Raw genomic sequence first — 21517 nt, 5'->3', positions numbered from 1 at the left:
GACTCTGAAACTTATTATTTATTGTAATTTACTTGTATATTTATTTAGTGACTAGTTGGATTACTTTAGTATAGTTTATTTCTCCCATGATGTGGGCGCTAGTGTGAAGCCCCTAATGTTACTTCTCAGGTAATGCAGCCTTCAGTATATTCAGTCACCCTGGGATTAAAATAGCTATGGCAGGGCTCTCTCTGTCTCAGTTCCCTGACCACACCCAACTGCTAAGCACCACCAATTGTTGATTATTCTATTGTTTTCAAAAATGTCCTAGGGCATAAATTGCTTTACAGATTTATCCAACCAAATTCATACACCTTTGATGGGATAGTTCCCCAAATCAGTGACTAAGATTTGTTCTGACCCCTGAAGGGTTCTTCTCAACTGCCTCTTTCTCTTTCTGGGAAACTTCCTATCCTATAGTATTTGATAGCTCCAACATCAATGGCCTTCCACCACAGTTTCCAATGTTTTTGAGACTGTCTTTGAGCTTGACTTTGTCCACACTTGTGGAACTTGTCCGCAAAGGAAGTCAGTTAGTCTCCTGGGGAAGGAATTTGGAGTTCTCAATTCCATGCTGTGCTTCTCTTCCCAAGCAAAATCTCTGAGCCAAGGCTTTTGTGCTGGGGGAAGGGATAATGGTATACTTCTGAGTGCATCCCTCCTTTAGAAACTGAATGCTTGGTGGATGGGGGAACCCCCAGGCTTCCTCAGCTTGCTTCTCTCAGCATTGAACATCCTCCCCATGAGTTGGAGCCACAGTGATTGGGGCCCAGGATTCTCAGTGGTGCCATGTCTGAGGTACACCCTCTGTCTTTTTAGTGTAGCAAAAAGGAGCCCCATCTCTCAGCTGCACTCACATGGAACTTAGCCTCAGCAACAGGTCGCTTGGGAAGATAACTACTGATGTTCTGCACCTCCTGTCCTATAGTATTTGGTAACTCCAAGTATTTGAAAGAGAGAGAACATTGCCCTCTGAATGAAAGCTGGTGGGAGAGTGAGTCCTATGTTTTAACTGTACCAGTCTGGAGTGATAGCTATGCTGGGAGAGAGAAGGCTTGGTTCAAATACCATGGACTCGCCCAATTCTTACTGTGTTGTAGTAGATCCTCAGTTGGTTTGTGCTCTTAAGGTCATTTCCAGAGATTTTAAATAGTTTGGCTTTTTCTTCTTTCTTTAGGTCAGTTTCACTTGGAAGCAGGTCCTTGGAGCACCTCAATGTCAGGCTGGTAGTGAAACTGTATACCCTTTATTTTTACCATTTATCAATGAACTCTGTTTAACTCAGGCCAAAAAAAAAAAAAAAAGGTACATTATGGAGGTCATTTCTTCATTTACCACAAGCAAAGGAGTTAAAGATTCAGTATTTTCAATATAATGGAGATTTTTTGTTGTTATTTTCTGGTAGTAGCAGTTCTTTCTCTAGCTAAATACACTTTGCATTTCCCTTCTTGGCTCTAGCTGGGGCCGCAGCTGATAAGGCAATGGTGATTAGGGAACTAGCGAGAACCAACACTGTGCTGCCCCTTGCTTCATAATTTTTTAAGTAACAAAATAAAATTTCCCTGAAATATTTATATTTTTTTACATTAGGCATATCAAGACATGTCAGTTCCCATTTTTAATTACTCTTCTAATTGCTTTTCGTTTTAATCCCACCATAAATCTCCTTTATATCACTTGTTTATTCATAGTAGAATGGGGAGAAAAGGGAAAGAGAAAGAGAGAGAACAGAAATTATGGCTTAAATAAATTATTTGTACTCTTATGCATTCAAGAATATGCTACATACAAGAATATTGCTTCCACTACCCTAGAGCATAAAGTAATACAATCAGCATGAACTCTTCGTTATCAAAATCAGCTTGTGTTTTACACAGAAACTAGATGAATAAGCATAAAATTTACTAATATGTGTCTCTGTTGTACTCAGAAACTATAGATTCAGGTCTAATATTTTATAAGCCAGTAAAAATTTGGGGTACACTTTTTAAAATCAGAATTTCACATAGTGAGATTTTCTGTCTACTTGAAACAGAATACCCAGAAGTGTTGATTTAAAATGCCAATTCTAGTTCCTATTCAAGTCATTATCTATAGGGACTGAGAACATATGATGCATTTTTAATAAGCCCTCCAGGTGGTCTCAATGAACTCTAACGTTTGAGAGCCAGTCACTCTGTACTTGGTTTTGTGTGAGGGTCTATTGACACGCTCTGCTGGAGGAGTAAATGCTGTGTGACAGAATGCGGGGCGGGACATCAGGAAGAGGCTGCTCTGCCCGTCAGGAGCTGATGATGGCTGAGCTGTTGTTCCTTCTGAGCACTGGTACCTTCATTTATAAAATTGAAATAACATGTCAGGTCACTTCTTAGATCTGATGTGAATATCAAAGGAGATGGATTAATTCAGAAAAACCACTTTGCAAAATGAGACACCACCCCTTGCAAACAGGAAACTTGATCTAAAGGTTTTATTCTATCTTTACAATAACTAAGAAAATATTTTCCAACTTTATTGATATAAAAATTAAAAGAATATTTTAGAAAATTATAATTATAGAATAAAATCAAGTAGGTATGAGAAAGGTGACTCAGGAGTCAGAAAATGTAAATTCATCAAAATTGTTCCAAAGCTTACACTCTGATGGGTATCTTAAATAAATTTAGTGACTCATAATCAGTTATGGGTGACTTGTAATGATTGAAAATATGGATATTAATAATATATTCTTAAATTGTAGCACCTATATTTAGTCCTCCAAGATAGAATGACTGTCATAGCCAGCAATGTTTATCAAAGTGACACCAAAGTCATAATACATGAATTTATTCTTCACCTACGGATATTTGCAGACTTTGACTAAAGTCATATGATAATACATGCAGGGTGTCCTAGAACTACTGTGTATCAAAAAGACAACTCTGCTGATGGGTTCCCCTTGAAACATCTGCAGGTTGCCAAATTCTAGAGAACATATGTTTGGAAGTGGTATGCTATCTGCCAAAAGTCCTCCACTGTTCTACTAACATTTTCTTGCCATTAGTTACTTTATTCAAGGATAAAGGGACATTTATATTAACTAGAGTTTTTCCTGTGCAATGCCTAAAGCCTATGTAAGAATGATCATGTAGAAATTTACAGGAAAAACTACATTCAAGACCACAATTGGGTGGGGAAGAAGGGGGCTGACGTATATCTTTAGTAATACAGATAGGGCAAGTGTTAAGTTTCAAGCAACCAGAATCTTGTTTCTTTCTTGTGTGTTTTTTTGGTGTGCTCTATTTAATCCCATTGAGGTATGTATGACATTTAAAATGACAAAATTCTAGCTTAGAAAGTGACAACTGAAATGAGCTATTTACAAGAGACAAACTCAGATATCTTCAGGGTAATCAGCTCAGGTAAGCAGTGAGTGGTGGTGTCTGCATGGAGAGGCATTTGGATTTATACAGTGGAAAGACAGAGACCACTATGTGAACTCCTCTTCTTCACCCAACCCTCTTATTTCTGAATGAGGAAAGAAACTAAGACCCATAAAAATCACGCAGCTTCTCAGTCGCCTGGCTAAGCTTACAACCCAATTCTATTAATGTATTCCATCTTCGTTTGATTTATATTCAAAGCTAAGGATATTTTACCACTCCTAAAATAATTTACAAATTTCCTAAACCCCAATTTGCAGGACAGAAGATTTATACATTTTATTTTAAAGTATACAATTTATGACTTTCATTCATTTAAATATCTTGGCAGAATAATTACTGAACATTCTAAAGTTCTTTGAATACTTGATTTACACCACTAATTTTTACAATTTTTTATTTTCCTGATTCTCTCAACTGTGCTTATGACATGCCACATTTTATGTCTATGAGTAGACTCTCTTTTAATAAGAAGCATATATCTACATACTTGTGCAGACACTTAAATTGTTTTCTGATATATCTAGGGCCTAGATAGCCAACAGATAACTGTTATATATGGCCTACTTCTCTAAAAAGTTAGTCAGTGAAATTATTTTTTCCAGTATCATGATGCTTAATGCATTATTAACCAACTAAGTTGTGGGATTTTATTTAAATGAATCCTTCAACAGCAATAGAATTCCAGATGGCTGGTATATTTAATAGGCAGTATGGGAAAATGTAGTAGGTGAGAAGAGCTGCCTCAAAAAATATTAAACAACTTTTAAAGCTTTTTGACATCCAGGCAATACTGCTCAAATATTGCAGGGTGCTTTTATATGTTAACTACCACTAACAAATGGGTGAAACTCATAAGCATATGTTCTCACCTTTAAATAGGGGACACAACACACATATCCATGGTCCTAAATAAATTGTAAATTTACAACCAGATGCTGTAAAGGTAGATAAAAATATGCTCTCAAGAAACTAATAGCCAGCTCATTAAGGACACAGTCACCTTCTGCTCTTCTAATAGTTACATCATAAATGATCACATTGGGAACAGCTGCAATTTAATAGAGGCAAATTAACAAAAGGAAGTGGATAATTTGAGTACTATTCTCAATGACTTTAGTTTATGTATTACATGCCAAAGAGTCAAATGCATATTAAACTATGATCAAAGCCAGTACTTTATTTCATAAAATAAAAAGTCGCAGTATCTTCCTTTCAGAAACACTTAATTGCAATTAATATTTAGCCTTTAATAATAAAAAAAAGAGTATATTTATTTGGAGTACACATGCCTTTTAAAAGTTTACATTTCTAGGGAAGAATTAACCTTAATGAGTAACAAAATAAAGGGAAGAAAGGAACAGATGTTGAGTGTCAAGTGCCAGTGGGAATGTTGGGCCATTGGTTGGAATTCAAGAATACATAATTTGGAAAGAAGCTATGACTAGAGATTAACTCTGTAAAATAACTGATGAGAACAATAGCTAAAATCATGAGGGTGAATAGGAGATCCTGTAGAGGGCAATTGTTTATCTCTGATGGCATTATCTTTGTGAATGATTTTCAAAATATTCTCAGCATATAAAAAGTCTTATCTTTAATATTTGCACACATTCATTTAATCTGTAGAATTTGCCATTCCAGATATAATTATAGCTATCCTTCTATTTTCATGAAATTCTTTAGCAAACTTTAAGGATAAAATGTTACTATTAATCACTAAAACATTCTTGAAACTAGCTTTGATCTTAATATTAACTGGAAAAGGCCAACGGAGATACAAAGAACGAGCTACAACCATACCAACAAAATCACCCATGAAAACTAGGAAAAGGCAGTCACATCTTTTTAGGCAAGAGATTCCCGTTTCTGCTCTCTTTATATGGTGACTACATTTACAGTTTAAAAGAGAGATACTGAAAGTAAACATCAACTAAAAGAAAATGTTTGGGGTAATATTAATTTTAAAAAAAAAACAGTATTATTTTGACCAAAATATTAGGAAAGCTAAAGAGAGAACCAAACCATGCTGTGAAAAAGATAAAATATTTATGAACTTATATGCATTAATAAATTTCCTAGAAAGAGATAAACCCTACATGATGGAGTAATAAAGAAAAAAACAAACTATTCTCATAATGGACAAATGTAACACACTTTATCGGAAACTGAGACAATGTCATAAATAATATGAATAGAAATGCAAACAACCATGAATTGACTGTATGTGATATATACTCTTATATATATTTATAGATTCCTATGTCCTAAAAAGTATAATATACCCATTTCAGAACATGTGGAGTATAGCATGAAACATTTATAAAATTTTATAAAGTTCTAGTTCTCAAAAGAAAATTTTTAAAGAATCTGTGACCCAAATGAAATGGAATTTTCTTGAAGCTATTGTTGATTTACATGACTTACTTCTTGCCAATCAAATGGAGTGTAAGTGGTGAGTGCAAATTCTGTATTACTTGTTACAAGTCTGAATTATGCCTTAAAGTTGCTTGCTTTCTTTTGTTCTGTAAATTAGACTTCAGATAGTCATCATCTAGCTTTCATGCTGCAGACAAGGAAAGCACTTAGAAGAGATCAGAACAACTAAGATGGAAGGAGCCTGGTTACCTGAACAACCTTGTGGAGCAGAGCTGCCCCGTTGGCCAGGACCAGGAAGACCGTTATATGCGAGAGAAATACACCTTTATTCTATCTACACCACTTTTTGTTACATCAATTGACGTGTAAAATATTTTTCAAGGATTTAAAATCTCTGTGAAGATAGAGATCTTTTTCTAGTTAATGCAGAGATGTCTATATAGGATTTCAATCACTTTGGTGCTCTAAAACATCCCACGCTCTCACACACAAATACTCTATTGCCAGCATGGCAGGACTATCTAAATCCTTTTATCTACACTACATTATTCTCTACTTTCAGTTTTCTCTTGATTCAAGATTGCACTCAAATGTTTAATGAGAAAACTGCTGTTTCAAACAAAGGCTACCATTTTGCATATCATAAAAATTATGTGTATATGCAATAAAACTGACAAAAGGATAAAAGATTCTACAAAGCATTTAGACTAGTAGAGAGTTTTTATGTATTTCTACCTTAAACTGATTTAAGAGTTTTCTTCTAAATAGAGAGATAATGGACTGCAACTTAGTCTTATAAAAGGTGTTTGCTAAAGTCATGGGAATGCAATGTACAGCATGACAACTATACTTAATGACACTGTATTGCATATTTGAAAGTTACTAAGATTGATCTTAGATGTCCTTATCATAAGAAAAAAGTGTTTGTGACTATGTATGGTGACAGATATTAACTAGATTTACTGTGGTGATCATTTCACAATCTATATATGTAAAAGCCTAAGGGACCATTACGACCCAATGACCAGACCGACCGGTCGACCAGTCACCATGACATGCACTGACCACCTGGGAGCAGGCGCTCAACACAGGAGCTGCCCCTTGGTGGTCAGTGCACTGCCATAGCCAACCTCCCACAGCCAGCCAACCTCCCCGGTCCCTCTCCCCGGCCAGCAAACCTCCCTCGGTCCCTTCTCCCATCTGGCAGCTGACAAGCCCCAGCTGGCATGTTCTGGCCAGCAGCCGGTAGGCCCTCAGGCCCAGGCCCAGGCTCCAGAAAGCCCAGCCCCTATCAGGACTGGGTGAGACAGCCCTGATAGGCCCTGATCACTGGCCAGGCCTAGGGACCCCACCAGTGCATGGATTTCATGCACCAGGCCTCTAGGATATATATATTGAATCATTATGCTGTACTCCTGAAAGTAATATAATGTTATATGTCAATTATACCTCAATTAAAAAAAGGAAACATACACTTCAAAAAAATGTGTAGAGTTCTGAGTGGCAACTATGTTCTTGGCAGTGTGCTTTGCATCAAGTGTGCCTGCATATATTCAATAATTTCCACATGTTTGTTTTGTTATGTTGTAGTATTTCATTTTACCTTTTTTTTTAAGATTTTTTTCATTGATTTTTTAGAGAGAGGGGGAGAGAGAGAGAAACATCAATCTGAGAGCTAAACATCAATCAGCTGCCTCCTGCATACCCCCTATAGGAGATGGAGCCCGCAACCCTGGACATGTGCCCTGACTAAGATTTAAACTGGCAACCTTTCAGTGCATGGGACGATGTCCAAGAAATTAAGTAATTTCTGAAGATAAGAAATGTATTTTTAAATGCTTAAACTTTTTTTAGTGTAAAAATTATGATATAAGCTTTTAATTTTTTCCAGATATTTGGGTGTAGATATCCCATTCATGAAAATTTTAAAATGCATGAGTTGACTTTCCAGCTCTGCTGTTGACTAGTGGCATATTTTATTATATGTAAATTAAAACTATTCATTTTTAGTATATTTACATAAAATTTGGTCACTTTCAAACATTTAGCAGTATATATTTTAATAAAAAGTCAGCAAATAGTTTTTATTAAATTAGGGCAACAAATTGTAATCTATCAATCTTTATTACCCTTTCTCTCCTTTTTTTTTCTCTGACATTACCACATTTCTTTCCCCTGACCTCTTTAAAATAAATATTTTTATTGATATAAAAGTAGATCATTGTGGAAAATTTGTTCAACAATTATTTATAAACTAGAGGCTCAGTGAATGACATTTGTGCACTGGGGTGGGGGGTCCCTCAGCCCAGCCTGCGCCCTCTCGGATTCCGGGACCCCTCAGGGTATGTCCAGCGGGAGAGGCTCCTGCCACCACCGCTGCACTTGCCAGCTGTGAGCCCAACTTCTGGCTGAGTGGCGCTCCCACTGTGGTAGCGCACTGACCACCAGGGAGCAGCTCCTGCGCTGAGCATCTGCCCCCTGGCGGTCAGTGCACATCACAGTGACCGGTCGTTCAGCCGTTTGGTCTATTTGCATATTAGGGTTTTATTATATAGGATAATATATATTTTTAAACAGTGGTGTTAGGAACAGTGTGAAAGAAAAGAGAATGAAAATGATTAATTATCCACAAGGAGCCTCCAATCTTATTTGGGAGGAAAAAAGTAAAAAAAATCAGAAATAATACAGTATATAAGCTATCAAATTGGGTAGCAGAGCATGTAAAGCAAATATAAATTCAGAGAAAGGGGTGATTAGTGAAGGTTGGAAGTCTTCTCTGAATTGGGAGGACAGTAGAGAATAGATCATTGTCATCTTATTTATTTGTCTGCTTTAAAAGAGGTTTCCATTAAGGAAATTTGTGTTCTAAGAGCAGCAGTAAATATCAAAACACATTTCAAAACAACCTATAATAAAAGTTAATCAAACCTATCTTTTGGCCTGATGTAATATTTTATTATGGATTTGTAATCCCCTCCAGGGAAAATAGCAACCAAAGAAGTTATTTTCAAAAAGAGTATTATGTACAGGGAACTTGTTAAGCTGATATTATAAAATCAAGGAAAAAAAAACAAACAGCAATACTGAGATGCAAAGAGATAATTATAAGAAGTAACTAATACCACTAAGACTCGGGGACCAAGACTTGAGGTTATTAGAGCTCACAGTTTGGAGGAAGGACCCTACAGATCTAGAACCAAGGACTCTGAGGAGTAGACGCTGTAGGGCTAATGTTAACATCTTGGAATCTGAAAGAGGATCCCTGGGTAGCTGGGCCTAGACACTGAGGGAGGCATGTCAGCTGGTTGGTGCTGGCATTGCTGCCAAGGCTGCTTCTGAGAGTGGCGACGAAGCTAGAAGCTAGATGCAATGGCTGCTGCCCAAGGTGAAGGGCCAGTGCTGGAGCAATGCCAATAAGAACAGCAAGGGAGATCCCTTTCTCTCCCTCCTTCTTTGGCACTTGTTCTAATGTCTCTACTGGCAGAACCTAATGAGGAGCCAGTTGGCAAAGAAAAAATGTGGTTGTCAGACTACCATCCCTGGCATAAAAAATAACTGAGTATGGCCCGGCCAGTGTTGCTCAGTGGTTGAGCATGGACACATGAACCAAGGGGTCATAGCTTCAATTCCAGGTCAGAGCACATTCCCAGTTGTGGGCTCGACCCCCAGTTGGAGGTGTACAGGAGCAGCCAATTGACTATGTTTCTCTCTCATTGATGTTTCTATCTCTCTGCGCTTCTACCTTCTTCTCTCTCTAAAAATCAATAAACATATATTTTTAAAATTTTGAATATGGAGAGTGAATTTGTAGCTGAGAAAAAATAGCTTAATAACCAACACAGTTACGTTTTAAAATGAGGACAAATATGTAAACATTTCATAATAAATTTACCATTTTACTATGAAATTGAAATCCTCCCTCACATAATTTTATTGTACTGCATTTAGCTTTTGTTATTGCTAAATGTGCATCCCTCAGTGGGAAAAAAAAAGAAAGAAAAAAATATTGAAAGTTAAGTGAATGTAATATAATAATCACCACTATTTAAAGTCTATCACTGAAAGAAAATATTTTACTTTCATTATAATTGTGTCTAGTGCAAGCAAAATTTTAACAGATAATGTAGATGAGAAGGAATTAGAGACTATGTGTGCTAATGAACAACCACTACATACCAAATGAGAAAGAGCAGGGAAGACTAAGTGGTGAATGATGACACTAATGAGCGGCAGCTGTGTAACATTTTTCATGATTTTCCTAGTTTTGTACATGAAGCAGAAAATCCCTGACTACAGCTAAGGTGGTGTCTGCAGTGTGGTCATCCTAAGGCTCTGCTGGTAGGATCTGCTTTCAAGCCTAGCCGTGTGTTAAGGAGGGCTCAGTTCCTTGGTGGCTATTGGCCAGAAACCCAAGTTCCAGGTTACTCGGGCATTATTTAGGGCAGCTGTAAATAATAAGAAACCTGAGTCAGTGATTAGTCATGCCTACATGATAATGTCTCATAAAAGCCCCAATAGTATGGGGTTCAGGGAGCTTCCAGGTTGGTGAACCCATCCAGGTACCAGGAGTTTATGTACCACAACTCCACAAGAGCAGAGGTTCTGCACTAGGGACCCTTCCAGAACGTGTGCTATGTATCTCTGGGTCTGGCTGTTCATCTGTATCCTTTACCCTAACCTTTATTATATAACAATTTGTTAAATGTAAATGTTTCCCTGAGTTTTGTGAACTGTTCTAGCAAATGATCATATCCAAATAGGGAGTCATGGGAACCTCTGATTTGTAGCCACGTCCGACAGAAGTTGTGGGTAACCCGGGGCCTATTACTTTTGATTGGTGTCTGAAGTTGGTGAGGGGTTGGGGGTGAGGAGGGGAGTCTTGTGGAACTGAGTCCTTAACCTGTAGCGTCTGCATTAACTTCAGTTAGTGTCAGAATTGAATTGAATTGTTTACACCCAACTGGTGTCACAGAGAATTGTTGGTGTCAAAAAACACCCCCTCCTCCAACAAATCTGGTGTCAGAAATGGTGTAAATAAGGTAGTAGAGTGAGAGTTAAGAAGAAACAACACAGGGAGTGTTTCTCCTATATAGCAGCTCACAGCATAGCACAGGGAGTGAGCAAAAGAGTCAGAGAGATAATCCAAGACGCATGCCACAGTCCTTGTCACCTGATTTCAGAAATGATAGCCCATCACCTCTACTGCATTCCATTATTTAGAAGCAAGTCACTAAATCCAGTCCACACTCAAGGGGAAGGAATTATACATGGGCATAAACATCAGAAGGCAGGGATCATTGGGGACCATGATAGAGGGCTGCTATAGATGCTTAAATAATGAAAGCAACAGGGTGGTCTGTGCTCTGTGCTCCGATAGAATCTCACAAAAAGGGTTGGCATCAAATTTTGAAGATCATGGAATCCACTATTTGAAATATTTCTGTAATAGGCCTGCCAGTATTACATGCTTAAATAAGGTAATGTATCAAATCAGGAAGAAGTCATTTTCTGTTCCATAATGATTTTCCCCCCAAAGCTATAGTTTCCTAGACATATAGTGATTGAATCAGTAAATCAGTAATGTTATCTCTGTGATAATAAAGACCATTCTGCGATCTTTAGGACTTCTTTTTTAGAGTGCAATTTGACTGCCAGGCATCACACTTTGGTTCAAAGTGGAAAGAAAGAAGAGATGGCACTAGCAAGCACCTTCTTTCTTGAGAGCAGGAAATCTCAGAAGTTCTCTAGCTGGAACTATTAATATTACAACTAGAGGCCCGGTGCACAACATTGGTGCACTCTGTGTGTGTGTGGTGGTGGTGGGGGGGGGGGGGGGCGCACCTGGGCCTGCACCCTCTTGCAGTCCAGGAACCCTCGGGGGATGTCTGACTGATGGCTTAGGCCCGCTACCCAGGGAGCAGTCAGTAGGACATCCATAGCACTGCCTCAGAGGTGGGAGAGGCTCCCACCATTGCTGCTGCACTCACCAGCCTTGAGCTTGGCTCAGGGCTTCTGGCTGAGCGGTGCTCCCCCTGTATGAGCACACTGACTGCCAGGGGGGGCAGCTCCTGTATTGAGTGTCTGCCCCCTGGTGGTCAGTGCGCATTATAGCAACCGGTCATTCAACCGATCAGTTGATTTGCATATTAGACTTTTATTATATAGGATGGTCCTCCCCGGGCCCAAGAAAGCCACTGAGATGACATTGACAGGTTTAGATTGATCATGATTTGACTCATAGGGCTAGAAATAGGAGTGCATCTCCATCTATAGAAAAATCAGGTCTTAGCAGATAAATGGAAAGGTTTTTGGATTATAATGAACAATCTATGACACTTACAACCAAAGTTCTCAATGATAGAAAGTCTCCCCCACCTTCCATATTTTAAATTCAAAGAAACTGTTAGTATTCTAATTTATTATGACCTTCTATTTTATCATATTAAATTATTAGCTGCAAAAAATAAGTGAATCCAGATGCCATTAGATGAATTGGGGCCTTAGGCAATACATTTTATCTTTAATTTCTGAGTTAACTTGACTTATTTCTAGATAAAAATATATTAAAACACAAAATAAATTATATGAAAGAAACTACAAACTTTAAACATAAGATGTTAATAACCAAATTTCTTTTTAGAAAATAAAAATCTTTACTTTCTAGGAAGCCCGTTATCTGGCCTGTTGCTCCAGTTCTTTTATTTTATTAAAAAGTCTGCACCGATATTTTAAAGTCTAATTTAATTATAGATGATGAGATGAATATAAAGTTGTTGTTATTGCTGTTTTAACATGGGCTTTAAACTTGTGCATAGATGCTTAAGGTTACTTTATCTATAATGAATGGAAATTTAAGCTTTTTTAAAGTTAAAAATAGCATTTTATAGACAGACTATTGGAATAGACTCTTAAATTAAAAAATAACAAAAACTATATTCAGAAACTGATAATATAATAAAGATTATATTTTAAACTCATGGCTCAAATATGAATTTTAATACGTGGTATTAGGATAATTTAATAGTCATCATATTTTACACAAAAAAAGAAAAAATTACATAAGAAATATGAAGAAATATAAAAACAACATAAGAAAACATGGGAGTCTGGCCGACATGACTCAGTGGGTGATGCTGATCTATGAATCAGGAGGTCACGTTCAACTCCTGGTCAAGGCACTTGCCTGGATTGCTGACAGAGTCCCCAGTAAGAGCTGCGATTCTCTCTCATCATTGATGTTTTTGTCTCTCTCTCCCTCTCCCTTCCTCTCTGAAATCAATAAAAAATATAAAATAAAATAAAAATGGGAGTACTTCTTTAAACCATGAAATGAAAAATCTTTTCTAAGACTAGAAATGAAAGATAAGTAAATCCAAAAGAATATAAATCAAGCCTTCTACATTGCAAAACACACATACACACATACAAAGGAAAGTATTTATAATTATATAACCACAGACTTATTTATTTAGTATAGAAAATATTCCTAACAATAAAAAAAAACAGACCAAGAAAAATACAGAGGACATGAGACTAACCCAAAAAAAGAATAAAATCAAATACAGTGGGGTCTTGACTTACGAGTTTAATTCGTTCCGTGACGGAGCTCATAACTCAAATTACTCATATGTCAAATCAAAAAGTGAACGAGTGAGACACGTGATGCTGGGCTGATGTTGTGGCGTTCACTATGACGTTCGCTGCGCCAACTAGCGGTGGGGTATATAAAGCTGGCTCATAACCCGAATTTTAGCTCGCAACTCAAAGCAAAAAATCGGCCGAGAGACGGCTCGTATCTTGAAAAACTCATTAGTCAGGACACTCGTAAGTCAAGGCCCCACTGTAGCTTGAAAATATCCAAAAAAATTAATGAAAATAAAAATTAGAATACTATTTTTCCCTTTCAAATTGGCAAATAAAAAATAATTGAATATAAAATGCACATGTATGCATTTATGCCTATATATACAAATAAAAGACAGAGATGCTAATTGACTGTACCTTTGCTACACCCAACAGCCAATCAGAAGAGTATGCAAATTAACCCAATAAAGATGGCCGTTAAATTTGCATACCGCAGGCGGGGCAGGACAGCGCAATCCGCCGCCCCGGCACAATCTGCCGCCCGCCCAGCCACCATCTGGGCCTGCCATCTGCGACCCAGCGCAGGATCCGGGCCTGCCATCTGCCACCCGGGGAGTGGGCCTATGCCAGCAGGTGGTTATCTCCCGAGGGGTCCCAGACTGTGAGAGGGCACAGGTCAGGCTGAGGGACACCCCTCCCCCCCGCCAGTGCACAAATTTTTGTGCACTTGGCCTCTAGTATCATTAATAGCTCTCAAAAAAAAAAAAAAACACTGAAGAAACTGATAATGATTATATCTAGAGAGGAGAGTAGAATGACTACGGGGAAATATTTAGTTCCAAATCCTTTTGTGTTGTTTGTCATTTGAACTGTGATAATCTATTCCTCTTTAAAAAATAGAGTACTTTAAAATTAAAGAGTACTCTAAAACTCTGTGATCAATTGCAATCTAATTGAAAGCCTAACACTATCATATAATTACATAAAAATATCACTTAACATCTCCGCTTCTTATTCACATCAGACCAAATGCCAGATTCGAACTACCTGAGAATTTCTCTGAATATTGCAGCCTGCTTTGTCTGCCTGTGTGATAACCCAGATGCACCTGCAAATTAGTGCCCTGTAGCAACAGCCCCTAAACAGTGACTGACAGGGGTTGGTTTGTAAATAAGTTTGACTATCCCCTGGATGGTAGATCTCTGAGATACGTGTCCTACACTGGCTCACAGATTTTCTTCAATGGGTTTAAACTCAAATTACATAATGGCAATTATTTGGGATTGGGCCCAAGCAAGTACAAAATGTACAAGTAAGTCTCAACAACGAAGTGGCAAAAGAAATCCAAGTGACAAACATCTATGCACCATGTATCCATAGAGCTCCTTCAGGCCACACCTAAGGCCTGTTGGGGAATTCCTTACACCCAGCTGACCAAAGAATAAAGTTACCCAGGTCTTCTTCAGGATGGGTTGCCTTCTGATGTTGGAGAGAATAAAAAATACTGTTGAACTCCAGCTATATTCAGGAATAGTCCTGAAATAAAACAATTAAGAACAGTATTCCCATTAGTCAGATAAGTGAGCTATACACCTGTTGACTCTGTATAGCGGGAGGATAGGGTGGAAATATGGATGGCCTTGAAATTCTGAGCAACATTAGTTGGTCAGGGGTCTGGGAAGTGTAAGATTGGAAAGCCAGAGAAAATGTTATGGGAGCTAAGCATCTGGGTGGATTTATGAGAGTGGGCACAAAGTGTGCAAATCTTATTGCTCCTTCGTGCCCACCTGAGACATCTCCTTCCAACACAGAGGAAGGAAATGCGGCAATCACAAAGAAGCCCCTTGGAGAGCAGCCAGTCTCTCCCTCAGCCCTCCATCTCTGATGTTTGTGATGGGCCTGTGAGTGGTCTATGAGCGGAGCAGTATCAAGGGGAGGAATGGACACACTGCATGGGTCCCCAAACCTGGGCTTCTTCTCAACTGCAACATACTGGGACTTGTACAGGAATCTTTGTTAGGTTATTAAATCACTAGCCATGGTAGAATTCCATGTATCAACAAACTTTCTTTTATATAGCCTTGATTTTGCAACTCTTAATAGCGCACGCTAGATTAGCACTTCCCAATTCCTGTTGATACCTATTAATCAGTTCTTTCAGCTATTTTGGTAAAATATAGGGTATCTCAAAAAATGTATACACACAGTTTGAATAAAGGCAATGTTTATTAAAATACATTTCATTTTCAAAATTTAGCTATCAGATGTTAAATATGTATATATTTTTAGGGGACACCCTGTATACAAACAAACAACCTTTACTCCTCTAGCAAGAAGAGTTATTTCTGCCAATGACATGCTGATACTTGACCTAAATTATTGATTTTAAAGGAGTAAGAAAAATAATCTACTGGCCAATGAAAAATTCATAAGAAATCAGGAAATATTCTGTAGAAAATAATAATGAAAACACAAATAGAAAAATGTGTGGGATGCAGTTAAAACAGAAAAAATTATAACTTCCAATGTCTATATTAAATGGAAAGAAATATTTACAATAAATGATCAAAATTTACAACTAAGTAAGATAAAGAAAAACAAACCTAGAATAAGTAGGAGAAATCAGTGAAATGCAAAGCAAATAGTAGAATTAACAAAGTCAATATCTGGTTCCCTGAGAAAATTAATAAAATTGATAAGCATCTAGCAAAGCATGTTAAGAAATAAGATAAATAACACAAAATACCAATAACAGGAATGAAGAATGTGGATAAGCATCTAGCAAAGCATGTTAAGAAATAAGATAACACAAAATACCAATAACAGGAATGAAGAATGTAATGTCACTACAGAACCTGCAGTCATTAAAAGGAATATTATAAATAGCATTATGCTAAAACACTTGAAAAGGACAATTCTTGAAAAATATTATAAATAGCATTATGCTAAAACACTTGAAAAGTTAAATGAAAAGGACAATTCTTGAAAGAAAAGTTATCAAAACTACTCAGAATGAGTCAAAATAGCATTCTATCTATAAAAGTCATCAAATTCAGAATTAAAAATCCAACCGCAATAATAGCTCCAGAGGCAGAGACTTGCATTGGTTAATTTGCCAGACATTTAAGGAAGAAAATATTCCAATCGTATAAAACCCCTTTTAGAAACCAGACAAGAGGGTGTTTCCCAGCTTACTGTATGATGCCAGCACAGTCCTGACTCCGAAATCTGATCAAGGCATTACAAGAAAATGACAGACCAATGGTCCTCATAAACACAGACACAAAAATCCTTAGCAAAGTATTAGAAAATCAGATACAGAGCCGTATAAAAGGAAAATGCACTGTGATCAACTAGGAATTAGTTCAGGAATGCAAAATTAGTTCAATAAGTGAAAATCAATAATGTAATTCAACACATTAACAGAATAAAGGGGAAAACGCATGTTCAGCTCAATAGATACAGTGAATGACCTTGACAAAATTCAACAACCAGTATTACAAAAAGTTCTCAGCACACCAAGAAAATAATTTCCTTAATTTGATAGAGGGCATCCACACAAAACCTACAGCTGATACTATTCTTGGTGGTAAAACATTGATTATTCTCTAAAATCAGGAGCTATGCAAAGCTGTCCACTCCAATTCTTATAGATACTGTACTAAGGGTTTTAGACAGTGAAATACAGCAATACTACTGGGAGAGAAAGAATAAATCTGTCTTCTTCACAGAGAACATGCTTGCTCACACAGAAAGTCTTAAAGATTCTACAAAAAAACACAATCCTAGAATTAATAAGTAAAATTAGCATAATCACAGGACATAAAGTCAATAGACAATAATTAATTGCATTTCTTTATATTAGAAAACTGAAATGTTAAAATAATACTCTTTTACAACATCATAAAATATGACATTTCTAGGAATAAATTTAATAAGAGACATTCAAGCTCTTGAGTCTAAAAACCATGAAATATTACTGAGATAAATTAAGGACAATTTAAAGAAATATATAGCTATACCACATTCATAGATTGGAAGATTCAATATTATTAAGAAATTAGCTCTCCCCAAATTGATCTTTAGACTCACTGAAATACCAATCAAAATTCCACTGGGCATTTTTGTGCAAATTGCCAAGCTGATTTGAAAACGTACATGAAAATCCAAAGAACCTAGAATAGCTTAAACAGGTTGTATTTTTAAATCATTTTTTATTTCTTAATTTAACTTCTGAATTTAAAGATGCTTATAGACATAGGTGTCATATTGGTGAAGTCACCTGTGTATAAATGGGGAACAATATAGAGAGTATATTTTTCATATGTCTTTTGAGATCCACAGCGATGCTCTGCCACCTCAGTGCCCCAGCACTAACACTCAAAAGAACATCCTTGGTAATGCTCCCCTGTGAAAAACACTTGCATAACAGATTTAGGAATTTTTGTTTTTCCCTTTACCATATGCTGTACAGCCAGTTTGAGTTAATTAATTTGGAGTAAAATCACACCTACTCTAATTAAAACTTAAATTTCCAGTATCTACTCAACAATAAAAATAACCTTTCTCAACCTCATTATCTTCAAAAGAAGTATAAACCAAATAAACACCCACAGGGACACACTTCTCTGGATGCATCTTTTGGAATTCAAGACATTGGTGGCATACATTGTTGGTGGCCATCCATAACTGCTTGGCAGCCAGCATTCACCCTGACAGCTTCTTACTCTAAGCCCCAGTGATCCCTGGCATGCAAGGGGTATTGCACTAGTAAATCTGGCTAATGAGATAGAAATAAGGTAAGCCTGTGTCCCTAAATAGATGAATATATGCCTTCATAAATCCTACCCCTTGGTACTAGTTTATAATGCAAAAACTATAACTAAAGCTCCAACAACCACTTTGGATCATAATTTGGCACAATTCTAAGAATGGCAAAGAATTTAGGTGGCTGGGTGCCTCATGACACCGTGATGTCACCATGCCAGCCCTGGTAACCTACCTCTTTCATGTGATAGAAAAATTAACTTCTACCTTCTACAAACCACAATCATTTCTGTTGTGTGTGTGTGTGTGTGTGTGTGTGTGTGTGTGTGTGTATGTTTTTAAATGTCATACACAGTTGAATATAATGCTACATGATATCTATTACAATTATGCAAGAACTATATGAATACATTGCCCACAGAAGTGACCAGACAACAGAATGTAAAGCTCACTTCAACTCCCATCTACTTGACCCCTGTTTAAAACTTTCAATTGTGATGTGTTTATGATTTTATTCTTCTATTCCTTTTCTTAAAACTGTACATATATATCCAGAATAAGTGTATAGTTTTGTGTATCTTTATTTTACATAAAGAATAACATGCTTTTACTACAATTTCACTTTTTTCACTCCACAATGTTTCACAGTGACTTGTATATCTCTAAAATAATTTTTGTGAATATGTAAATCTTAAAAATATTTGTGTATATATAATTTTTATTGATTTATTTTTCTATTGATGGGCATATGTATTGTTTGTTTCTAATATTCCACTGGTATTCGCCAGTCTGAAATGAACATCTTTGAATTTGTCTGTTTCAGCATGTGGGTAAATATATGCTAGAGCAGATTCCTAGGAGTGGTAGTGGAGCTCAGAGGAATTGCACATTTTCAAGGCCCGTACATGTGTTAGGTGATCTCTTAAAGAAAGATAGTTAATACCATATTTACAGAGCAAGAACAATCTTGATAGTCTTTACAGATTCACTGTTATGAGGAATTCCTAGATAGGTCTGGCTTTTTATTCACACCCATACACATTTATTACTATAACCAATATTGTAAAGTTTTAAAATAGTAAGTGTAGTCCTCTGTGGCTTCCTACATTGTGGTTGTTTGGTGGGAAAGATGATGAAGGGAAATCAAAAAAGATTAAGAGGACCAACAGCCAGGAGAAATTTAACACCAACAAAATTAAATCATCAGTATGCTGAAAACAACATTTCCCCTTCTTTCTATTACTTATCAATTGATAGGCAGGGAAAGATAAATGGCACTGTGAAAAAGATAAGATTTTCTCTAAATAATAATTCTTTTCTGTCCTGTGGAACCTTCTATTTGACTTCTGTTCAAAGGTCTCAGTATTTTATATCTGCTGATAAGCTCTAGTTTATTCACTTATTCAGTAAATAAGGCACAGTGAGGCTGGTTTAGAGACCAGGGAGGCCAATGGAGCCCAGGACTATAAATCCTCTACCATATTCCATTCACCTTAATAAACCCTCCCCATATTAGAAATTGTGGCCATGTGACTTTAAATACTCAGCAATGTCTAAAATGCTGATGTTCTTCAAAGTTACCTTTTAAATGTTAATTTATGGAAAATAAAGCTGTGCTGAATTATCACTTACAATGCATCAATCTCTTACTTTGAAGTCCAGGGAATGAAGTTTGTAAACAGTAAAAACTCAGCTATATTTATTTATTTTTTGCAATTACTTAGCTTTCAAAATACATCAAAATATACTCAAAGACAGAAAAATCAAAATATAATCTTGACACAGTGCTTTCTTATGTTTATGACATTTTGCATAGTTTTTTCTAGATTTTGATGTTATAACTTAAAATTATAACGCATTTCCCCAGTATAGGGAAGGTTCATTTTTCATATGAAATCAACTTAAAAATACTTCCACAGTGTTTCTCCAAATAGACAAATAAGCAATTATGCAATAGTATAACCAATTATTTTATTTATATTTCAAAAATACATATGTATCCCAAATTTAATGCATTTTTTATGATTCCCTTTCTAATTTTCAAAATCAATAACCAATCTAGTTCCATAAGTGATTGCCCTGAAATTAAAAGACAAATGTAGAATGCTGAGACTTTCTTATATTAAAACATTCACTATTTTCTTTTAACATTATCTAGTTTAAAAATAAGTGGAATTATTGACCAATTTCTGACAATGGGCTAACACATAACCAGGTCTCTTCAATCATCAAACAAAAATAGACTGTTAATGTTTTACAGTATAAGTTCAATGCCAGTCTTACAAATGCAAGTTGTGTTATTGGCAGCTGTAGGAACAATGTTTCATTTTAGTAGCTCAGACTTTGTATTACAGATAGTTGTGTGGATGAGATTTAAAATAGATTTTAACAATTTAGTTTATACACATAATATTTGTACTTGAAATTAATTGGCATCTTCAATAAAACAGCTATTCAGGGGGGGAAAAAGTATTAACTAGGATTTTGATTACTACCAAGGGGAGGTGGAAGTCACTTGGTGCAAATAAAGCCTGTAGGTGTGTTTTTTCCCCCCTGCATTTAGACAAAATAGCATACTTCAAATACAAAATGTTAATTCAAATTCTTTGACAAAATGATAAAATGCTTAGGTGATTATGGATATGAACCCATTTATCTAACTTGTTTGCCACTATGTGTTTCACCCTCATCCATAACACATTCTGGCAAGAAATTTGAGAAGCTCAACTAGTTTCATTTTAATAGCAGCAGAAACAAATGTGAAGGATACCATGTCCTTTCCAAGTTCTCTGAAACCAGGAGGCCTGGTGCTAAACCTGATGATTTGGCGCCCTCGAATCATGCATAATAAATTACATCTGAGTACAGTGCATCCCCAAACATTTTTCATCGTCTCTTCTAACCTTTCCTCAGTGGGAACTGTTTTCATTGAGCTAAAATATTCTCTTACAAAATATAACAAAGTGTCTTTTTAAAAGCACAGTATCAGGTACCTTTTAATGAAAACAGCAGATGTACAAGCATTCAGTGAAATGTGTGTTAAAGGTTGCTGTTTTCTCTTTTTCCAAAGAAAAAGAAAAGAAAAAAGTTCAAAAAGAAAATGCAGCATTTTGAAGTTATCTCTATTCATGATTCAGCATCCTACAGTTTCTTCTAAAGGACTACTCTGAAAAATCGCTCTCAGATGTAATCAGAATAACTTTGTGAAGGCCCCTCAAGCCAGTGCTTTGACAAGTCAAGAAACAGATGTGAACATCTAGTAACAGCCTGCACTGTACTAGACGTTCTGAAGAATACAACGAAATAGAGGGCACCACCCTAGCACTATAATATTTCTTTTTATTGAAAATTACCTCTCCAAGCAG

This window comes from Myotis brandtii, unplaced genomic scaffold (assembly GCF_000412655.1).
Source record: "Myotis brandtii unplaced genomic scaffold, ASM41265v1 scaffold112, whole genome shotgun sequence".
Taxonomy (NCBI): Eukaryota; Metazoa; Chordata; class Mammalia; order Chiroptera; family Vespertilionidae; genus Myotis; species Myotis brandtii.
The sequence above is the reverse complement of the archived record's forward strand: the minus strand, read 5'-3'. Positions refer to the sequence as shown.